Source organism: Salvelinus fontinalis, chromosome 28 (assembly GCF_029448725.1).
Source record: "Salvelinus fontinalis isolate EN_2023a chromosome 28, ASM2944872v1, whole genome shotgun sequence".
Classification (NCBI taxonomy): Eukaryota; Metazoa; Chordata; class Actinopteri; order Salmoniformes; family Salmonidae; genus Salvelinus; species Salvelinus fontinalis.
In genome coordinates, this window is record NC_074692.1 from 49432869 (window position 1) to 49443664 (window position 10796).

The following is a 10796-nucleotide window of genomic DNA, read 5'->3' on the forward strand; positions in this document are numbered from 1 at the left end:
CAGTCCGTTCTCATTCCCTCCTGGATCCATCTACAGCCCTCTGCTTCATCCAGTCCATTCTCATTCCCTCATGGATCCTCCATCTACAGCCCTCTGCTTCATCCAGTCCATTCTCATTCCCTCCTGGATCCTCCATCTACAGCCCTCTGATTCATCCAGTCCATTCTCATTCCCTCCTGGATCCATCAACAGCCCTTTGCTTCATCCAGTCCATTCTCATTCCCTCCTGGATCCATCTACAGCCCTCTGCTTCATCCAGTCCATTCTCAATCCCTCCTGGATCCATGTACAGCCCTCTGCTTCATCCAGTCCATTCTCATTCCCTCCTGGATCCATCTACAGCCCTCTGCTTCATCCAGTCCATTCTCATTCCCTCCTGGATCCATCTACAGCCCTCTGCTTCATCCAGTCCATTCTCATTCCCTCCTGGATCCATCTACAGCCCTCTGCTTCATCCAGTCCATTCTCATTCCCTCCTGGATCCTCCATCTACAGCCCTCTGCTTCATCCAGTTCATTCTCATTCCCTCCTGGATCCTCCATCTACAGCCCTCTGCTTCATCCAGTCCATTCTAAATCCCTCCTGGATCCATCTACAGCCCTCTGCTTCATCCAGTCCATTGTCATCCCTCCTGGATCCATCTACAGCCCTCTGCTTCATCCAGTCCATTCTCATTCCCTCCTGGATCCTCCATCTACAGCCCTCTGCTTCATCCAGTCCATTCTCATTCCCTCCTGGATCCTCCATCTACAGCCCTCTGATTCATCCAGTCCATTCTCATTCCCTCCTGGATCCATCTACAGCCCTTTGCTTCATCCAGTCCATTCTCATTCCCTCCTGGATCCATCTACAGCCCTCTGCTTCATCCAGTCCATTCTCAATCCCTCCTGGATCCATCTACAGCCCTCTGCTTCATCCAGTCCATTCTCATTCCCTCCTGGATCCATCTACAGCCCTTTGCTTCATACAGTCCATTCTCATTCCCTCCTGGATCCTCCATCTACAGCCCTCTGCTTCATCCAGTCCATTCTCATTCCCTCCTGGATCCTCCATCTACAGCCCTCTGCTTCATCCAGTCCATTCTCATACCCTCCTGGATCCTCCATCTACAGCCCTCTGCTTCATCCAGTCCCTTCTCATTCCCTCCTGGATCCATCTACAGCCCTCTGCTTCATCCAGTCCATTCTCAATCCCTCCTGGATCCATCTACAGCCCTCTGCTTCATCCAGTCCATTCTCAATCCCTCCTGGATCCATCTACAGCCCTCTGCTTCATCCAGTCCATTCTCATTCCCTCCTGGATCCTCCATCTACAGCCCTCTGCTTCATCCAGTCCATTCTCATTCCCTCCTGGATCAATCTACAGCCCTCTGCTTCATCCAGTTCGTTCTCATTCCCTCCTGGATCCATCTACAGCCCTCTGCTTCATCCAGTCCATTCCCATAACCTCCTGGATCCATCTACAGCCCTCTGCTTCATCCAGTCCATTCTCATTCCCTCCTGGATCCATCTACAGCCCTCTGCTTCATCCAGTCCATTCTCATACCCTCCTGGATCCATCTACAGCCCTCGGCTTCATCCAGTCCATTCTCATTCCCTCCTGGATCCATCTACAGCCCTCTGCTTCATCCAGTCCATTCTCAATCCCTCCTGGATCCATCTACAGCCCTCTGCTTCATCCAGTCCATTCTCATTCCCTCCTGGATCCATCTACAGCCCTCTGCTTCATCCAGTCCATTCTCAATCCCTCCTGGATCCATCTACAGCCCTCTGCTTCATCCAGTCCATTCTCATTACCTCCTGGATCCCTCTACAGCCCTCTGCTTCATCCAGTCCATTCTCATTCCCTCCTGGATCCTCCATCTACAGCCCTCTGCTTCATCCTGTCCATTCTCAATCCCTCCTGGATCCATCTACAGCCCTCTGCTTCATCCAGTCCATTCTCATTCCCTCCTGGATCCATCTACAGCCCTCTGCTTCATCCAGTCCATTCTCAATCCCTCCTGGATCCTCCATCTACAGCCCTCTGCTTCATCCAGTCCATTCTCATTCCCTCCTGGATCCTCCATCTACAGCCCTCTGCTTCATCCAGTCCATTCTCATTCCCTCCTGGATCCTCCATCTACAGCCCTCTGCTTCATCCAGTCCATTCTCATTCCCTCCTCGATCCATCTACAGCCCTCTGCTTCATCCAGTCCATTCTCAATCCCTCCTGGATCCATCTACAGCCCTCTGCTTCATCCAGTCCATTCTCAATCCCTCCTGGATCCATCTACAGCCCTCTGCTTCATCCAGTCCATTCTCAATCCCTCCTGGATCCATCTACAGCCCTCTGCTTCATCCAGTCCATTCTCAATCCCTCCTGGATCCATGTACAGCCCTCTGCTTCATCCAGTCCATTCTCAATCCCTCCTGGATCCATCTACAGCCCTCTGCTTCATCCAGTCAATTCTCATTCCCTCCTGGATCCATCTACAGCCCTCTGCTTCATCCAGTCCATTCTCATTCCCTCCTGGATCCATCTACAGCCCTCTGCTTCATCCAGTCCATTCTCAATCCCTCCTGGATCCATCTACAGCCCTCGGCTTCATCCAGTCCATTCTCATTCCCTCCTGGATCCATCTACAGCCCTCTGCTTCATCCAGTCCATTCTCAATCCCTCCTGGATCCTAAATCTACAGCCCTCTGCTTCATCCAGTCCATTCTCATTCCCTCCTGGATCCATCTACAGCCCTCTGCTTCATCCAGTCCATTCTCATTCCCTCCTGGATCCATCTACAGCCCTCTGCTTCATCCAGTCCATTCTCATTCCCTCCTGGATCCATCTACAGCCCTCTGCTTCATCCAGTCCATTCTCATTCCCTCCTGGATCCTCCATCTACACCCCTCTGCTTCATCGAGTCCATTCTCATTCCCTCCTGGATCCATCTACAGCCCTCTGCTTCATCCAGTCCATTCTCAATCCCTCCTGGATCCATCTACAGCCCTCTGCTTCATCCAGTCCATTCTCATTCCCTCCTGGATCCATCTACAGCCCTCTGCTTCATCCAGTTCATTCTCATTCCCTCCTGGATCCTCCATCTACAGCCCTCTGCTTCATCCAGTCCATTCTCAATCCCTCCTGGATCCTCCATCTACAGCCCTCTGCTTCATCCAGTCCATTCTCAATCCCTCCTGGATCCATCTACAACCCTCTGCTTCATCCAGTCCATTCTCAATCCCTCCTGGATCCATCTACAGCCCTCTGCTTCATCCAGTCCATTCTCATTCCCTCCTGGATCCATCTACAGCCCTCTGCTTCATCCAGTCCATTCTCATTCCCTCCTGGATCCATCTACAGCCCTCTGCTTCATCCAGTCCATTCTCATACCCTCCTGCATCCATCTACAGCCCTCTGCTTCATCCAGTCCATTCTCATTCCCTCCTGGATCCTCCATCTACAGCCCTCTGCTTCATCCAGTTCATTCTCATTCCCTCCTGGATCCTCCATCTACAGCCCTCTGCTTCATCCAGTCCATTCTCAATCCCTCCTGGATCCATCTACAGCCCTCTGCTTCATCCAGTCCATTCTCATCCCTCCTGGATCCATCTACAGCCCTCTGCTTCATCCAGTCCATTCTCATTCCCTCCTGGATCCTCCATCTACAGCCCTCTGCTTCATCCAGTCCATTCTCATTCCCTCCTGGATCCTCCATCTACAGCCCTCTGATTCATCCAGTCCATTCTCATTCCCTCCTGGATCCTCCATCTACAGCCCTCTGCTTCATCCAGTCCATTCTCATTCCCTCCTGGATCCATCTACAGCCTTCTGCTTCATCCAGTCCATTCTCATTCCCTCCTGGATCCATCTACAGCCCTCTGCTTCATCCAGTCCATTCTCAATCCCTCCTGGATCCATCTACAGCCCTCTGCTTCATACAGTCCATTCTCATTCCCTCCTGGATCCTCCATCTACAGCCCTCTGCTTCATCCAGTCCATTCTCATTCCCTCCTGGATCCTCCATCTACAGCCCTCTGCTTCATCCAGTCCATTCTCAATCCCTCCTGGATCCTCCATCTACAGCCCTCTGCTTCATCCAGTCCATTCTCAATCCTTCCTGGATCCATCTACAGCCCTCTGCTTCATCCAGTCCATTCTCATACCCTCCTGGATCCATCTACAGCCCTCGGCTTCATCCAGTCCATTCTCAATCCCTCCTGGATCCATCTACAGCCCTCTGCTTCATCCAGTCCATTCTCATTCCCTCCTGGATCCATCTACAGCCCTCTGCTTCATCCTGTCCATTCTCAATCCCTCCTGGATCCATCTACAGCCCTCTGCTTCATCCAGTCCATTCTCATTCCCTCCTGGATCCATCTACAGCCCTCTGCTTCATCCTGTCCATTCTCAATCCCTCCTGGATCCTCCATCTACAGCCCTCTGCTTCATCCTGTCCATTCTCAATCCCTCCTGGATCCATCTACAGCCCTCTGCTTCATCCAGTCCATTCTCATTCCCTCCTGGATCCATCTACAGCCCTCTGCTTCATCCAGTCCATTCTCATTCCCTCCTGGATCCTCCATCTACAGCCCTCTGCTTCATCCAGTCCATTCTCATTCCCTCCTGGATCCTCCATCTACAGCCCTCTGCTTCATCCAGTCCATTCTCATTCCCTCCTGGATCCTCCATCTACAGCCCTCTGCTTCATCCAGTCCATTCTCAATCCCTCCTGGATCCATCTACAGCCCTCTGCTTCATCCAGTCCATTCTCATTGCCTCCTGGATCCATCTACAGCCCTCTGCTTCATCCAGTCCATTCTCAATCCCTCCTGGATCCATCTACAGCCCTCTGCTTCATCCAGTCCATTCTCCATCCCTCCTGGATCCTCCATCTACAGCCCTCTGCTTCATCCAGTCCATTCTCAATCCCTCCTGGATCCATCTACAGCCCTCTGCTTCATCCAGTCCATTCTCAATCCCTCCTGGATCCATGTACAGCCCTCTGCTTCATCCAGTCCATTCTCATTCCCTCCTGGATCCATCTACAGCCCTCTGCTTCATCCAGTCCATTCTCATTCCCTCCTTGTTCCATCTACAGCCCTCTGCTTCATCCAGTCCATTCTCATTCCCTCCTGGATCCATCTACAGCCCTCTGCTTCATCCAGTCCATTCACATACCCTCCTGGATCCATCTACAGCCCTCGGCTTCATCCAGTCCATTCTCATTCCCTCCTGGATCCATCTACAGCCCTCTGCTTCATCCAGTCCATTCTCAATCCCTCCTGGATCCATCTACAGCCCTCTGCTTCATCCAGTCCATTCTCATTCCCTCCTGGATCCATCTACAGCCCTCTGCTTCATCCAGTCCATTCTCATTCCCTCCTGGATCCATCTACAGCCCTCTGCTTCATACAGTCCATTCTCATTCCCTCCTGGATCCTCCATCTACAGCCCTCTGCTTCATCCAGTCCATTCTCATTCCCTCCTGGATCCTCCATCTACAGCCCTCAGCTTCATCCAGTCCATTCTCAATCCCTCCTGGATCCTCCATCTACAGCCCTCTGCTTCATCCAGTCCATTCTCAATCCCTCCTGGATCCATCTACAGCCCTCTGCTTCATCCAGTCCATTCTCATACCCTCCTGGATCCATCTACAGCCCTCGGCTTCATCCAGTCCATTCTCAATCCCTCCTGGATCCATCTACAGCCCTCTGCTTCATCCAGTCCATTCTCAATCCCTCCTGGATCCATCTACAGCCCTCTGCTTCATCCAGTCCATTCTCATTCCCTCCTGGATCCATCTACAGCCCTCTGCTTCATCCAGTCCATTCTCAATCCCTCCTGGATCCATCTACAGCCCTCTGCTTCATCCAGTCCATTCTCATTCCCTCCTGGATCCATCTACAGCCCTCTGCTTCATCAAGTCCATTCTCATTCCCTCCTGGATCCTCCATCTACAGCCCTCTGCTTCATCCTGCCCATTCTCAATCCCTCCTGGATCCATCTACAGCCCTCTGCTTCATCCAGTCCATTCTCATTCCCTCCTGGATCCATCTACAGCCCTCTGCTTCATCCAGTCCATTCTCATTCCCTCCTGGATCCTCCATCTACAGCCCTCTGCTTCATCCAGTCCATTCTCATTCCCTCCTGGATCCTCCATCTACAGCCCTCTGCTTCATCCAGTCCATTCTCATTCCCTCCTGGATCCTCCATCTACAGCCCTCTGCTTCATCCAGTCCATTCTCATTCCCTCCTGGATCCTCCATCTACAGCCCTCTGCTTCATCCAGTCCATTCTCATTCCCTCCTGGATCCATCTACAGCCCTCTGCTTCAACCAGTCCATTCTCATTCCCTCCTGGTTCATCCATCTACAGCCCTCTGCTTCATCCAGTCCATTCTCATTCCCTCCTGGATCCATCTACAGCCCTCTGCTTCATCCAGTCCATTCTCATTCCCTCCTGGATCCATCTACAGCCCTCTGCTTCATCCAGTCCATTCTCATTCCCTCCTGGATCCATGTACAGCCCTCTGCTTCATCCAGTCCATTCTCATTCCCTCCTGGATCCATCTACAGCCCTCTGCTTCATCCAGTCCATTCTCATTCCCTCCTGGATCCATCTACAGCCCTCTGCTTCATCCAGTCCATTCTCATACCCTCCTGGATCCATCTACAGCCCTCGGCTTCATCCAGTCCATTCTCATTCCCTCCTGGATCCATCTACAGCCCTCTGCTTCATCCAGTCCATTCTCAATCCCTCCTGGATCCATCTACAGCCCTCTACTTCATCCAGTCCATTCTCATTCCCTCCTGGATCCATCTACAGCCCTCTGCTTCATCCAGTCCATTCTCAATCCCTCCTGGATCCATCTACAGCCCTCTGCTTCATCCAGTCCATTCTCATTCCCTCCTGGATCCATCTACAGCCCTCTGCTTCATCCAGTCCATTCTCAATCCCTCCTGGATCCTCCATCTACAGCCCTCTGCTTCATCCTGTCCATTCTCAATCCCTCCTGGATCAATCTACAGCCCTCTGCTTCATCCAGTCCATTCTCATTCCCTCCTGGATCCATCTACAGCCCTCTGCTTCATCCAGTCCATTCTCATTCCCTCCTGGATACTCCATCTACAGCCCTCTGCTTCATCCAGTCCATTCTCATTCCCTCCTGGATCCTCCATCTACAGCCCTCTGCTTCATCCAGTCCATTCTCATTCCCTCCTGGATCCTCCATCTACAGCCCTCTGCTTCATCCAGTCCATTCTCATTCCCTCCTGGATCCATCTACAGCCCTCTGCTTCATCCAGTCCATTCTCAATCCCTCCTGGATCCATCTACAGCCCTCTGCTTCATCCAGTCCATTCTCAATCCCTCCTGGATCCATCTACAGCCCTCTGCTTCATCCAGTTCATTCTCAATCCCTCCTGGATCCATGTACAGCCCTCTGCTTCATCCAGTCCATTCTCAATCCCTCCTGGATCCATCTACAGCCCTCTGCTTCATCCAGTCCATTCTCATTCCCTCCTGGATCCATCTACAGCCCTCTGCTTCATCCAGTCCATTCTCATTCCCTCCTGGATCCATCTACAGCCCTCTGCTTCATCCAGTCCATTCTCATCCCTCCTGGATCCATCTACAGCCCTCTGCTTCATCCAGTCCATTCTCATTCCCTCCTGGATCCTCCATCTACAGCCCTCTGCTTCATCCAGTCCATTCTCATTCCCTCCTGGATCCTCCATCTACAGCCCTCTGATTCATCCAGTCCATTCTCATTCCCTCCTGGATCCATCTACAGCCCTCTGCTTCATCCAGTCCATTCTCATTCCCTCCTGGATCCATCTACAGCCCTCTGCTTCATCCAGTCCATTCTCATTCCCTCCTGGATCCATCTACAGCCCTCTGCTTCATCCAGTCCATTCTCATTCCCTCCTGGATCCATCTACAGCCCTCTGCTTCATACAGTCCATTCTCATTCCCTCCTGGATCCTCCATCTACAGCCCTCTGCTTCATCCAGTCCATTCTCATTCCCTCCTGGATCCTCCATCTACAGCCCTCTGCTTCATCCAGTTCATTCTCATTCCCTCCTGGATCCTCCATCTACAGCCCTCTGCTTCATCCAGTCCATTCTCATTCCCTCCTGGATCCATCTACAGCCCTCTGCTTCATCCAGTCCATTCTCATCCCTCCTGGATCCATCTACAGCCCTCTGCTTCATCCAGTCCATTCTCAATCCCTCCTGGATCCTCCATCTACAGCCCTCTGCTTCATCCAGTCCATTCTCATTCCCTCCTGGATCCATCTACAGCCCTCTGCTTCATCCAGTCCATTCTCAATCCCTCCTGGATCCATCTACAGCCCTCTGCTTCATCCAGTCCATTCTCATTCCCTCCTGGATCCATCTACAGCCCTCTGCTTCATCCAGTCCATTCTCAATCCCTCCTGGATCCATCTACAGCCCTCGGCTTCATCCAGTCCATTCTCATTCCCTCCTGGATCCATCTACAGCCCTCTGCTTCATCCAGTCCATTCTCAATCCCTCCTGGATCCATCTACAGCCCTCTGCTTCATCCAGTCCATTTTCATTCCCTCCTGGATCCATCTACAGCCCTCTGCTTTATCCAGTCCATTCTCAATCCCTCCTGGATCCATTTACAGCCCTCTGCTTCATCCAGTCCATTCTCATTCCCTCCTGGATCCATCTACAGCCCTCTGCTTCATCCAGTCCATTCTCATTCCCTCCTGGATCCTCCATCTACAGCCCTCTGCTTCATCCTGTCCATTCTCACACCCTTCTGGATCCATCTACAGCCCTCTGCTTCATCCAGTCCATTCTCATTCCCTCCTGGATCCATCTACAGCCCTCTGCTTCATCCAGTCCATTCTCATTCCCTCCTGGATCCTCCATCTACAGCCCTCTGCTTCATCCAGTCCATTCTCATTCCCTCCTGGATCCTCCATCTACAGCCCTCTGCTTCATCCAGTCCATTCTCATTCCCTCCTGGATCCTCCATCTACAGCCCTCTGCTTCATCCAGTCCATTCTCATTCCCTCCTGGATCCTCCATCTACAGCCCTCTGCTTCATCCAGTCCATTCTCATTCCCTCCTGGATCCATCTACAGCCCTCTGCTTCATCCAGTCCATTCTCATTCCCTCCTGGATCCATGTACAGCCCTCTGCTTCATCCAGTCCATTCTCATTCCCTCCTGGATCCATCTACAGCCCTCTGCTTCATCCAGTCCATTCTCATTCCCTCCTGGATCCATCTACAGCCCTCTGCTTCATCCAGTCCATTCTCAATCCCTCCTGGATCCATCTACAGCCCTCTGCTTCATCCAGTCCATTCTCAATCCCTCCTGGATCCATGTACAGCCCTCTGCTTCATCCAGTCCATTCTCATTCCCTCCTGGATCCATCTACAGCCCTCTGCTTCATCCAGTCCATTCTCATTCCCTCCTGGATCCATCTACAGCCCTCTGCTTCATCCAGTCCATTCTCATTCCCTCCTGGATCCATCTACAGCCCTCTGCTTCATCCAGTCCATTCTCATACCCTCCTGGATCCATCTACAGCCCTCGGCTTCATCCAGTCCATTCTCATTCCCTCCTGGATCCATCTACAGCCCTCTGCTTCATCCAGTCCATTCTCATACCCTCCTGGATCCATCTACAGCCCTCTGCTTCATCCAGTCCATTCTCATTCCCTCCTGGATCCATCTACAGCCCTCTGCTTCATCCAGTCCATTCTCAATCCCTCCTGGATCCATCTACAGCCCTCTGCTTCATCCAGTTCATTCTCATTCCCTCCTGGATCCATCTACAGCCCTCTGCTTCATCCAGTCCATTCTCATTCCCTCCTGGATCCTCCATCTACAGCCCTCTGCTTCATCCTGTCCATTCTCAATCCCTCCTGGATCCATCTACAGCCCTCTGCTTCATCCAGTCCATTCTCAATCCCTCCTGGATCCATCTACAGCCCTCTGCTTCATCCAGTCCATTCTCATTCCCTCCTGGATCCTCCATCTACAGCCCTCTGCTTCATCCAGTCCATTCTCATTCCCTCCTGGATCCTCCATCTACAGCCCTCTGCTTCATCCAGTCCATTCTCATTCCCTCCTGGATCCTCCATCTACAGCCCTCTGCTTCATCCAGTCCATTCTCATTCCCTCCTGGATCCATCTACAGCCCTCTGCTTCATCCAGTCCATTCTCATTCCCTCCTGGATCCATCTACAGCCCTCTGCTTCATCCAGTCCATTCTCAATCCCTCCTGGATCCATCTACAGCCCTCTGCTTCATCCAGTCCATTCTCAATCCCTCCTGGATCCATCTACAGCCCTCTGCTTCATCCAGTTCATTCTCAATCCCTCCTGGATCCATGTACAGCCCTCTGCTTCATCCAGTCCATTCTCAATCCCTCCTGGATCCATCTACAGCCCTCTGCTTCATCCAGTCCATTCTCATTCCCTCCTGGATCCATCTACAGCCCTCTGCTTCATCCAGTCCATTCTCATTCCCTCCTGGATCCTCCATCTACAGCCCTCTGATTCATCCAGTCCATTCTCATTCCCTCCTGGATCCATCTACAGCCCTCTGCTTCATCCAGTCCATTCTCATTCCCTCCTGCATCCATCTACAGCCCTCTGCTTCATCCAGTCCATTCTCATTCCCTCCTGGATCCATCTACAGCCCTCTGCTTCATCCAGTCCATTCTCATTCCCTCCTGGATCCATCTACAGCCCTCTGCTTCATACAGTCCATTCTCATTCCCTCCTGGATCCTCCATCTACAGCCCTCTGCTTCATCCAGTCCATTCTCATTCC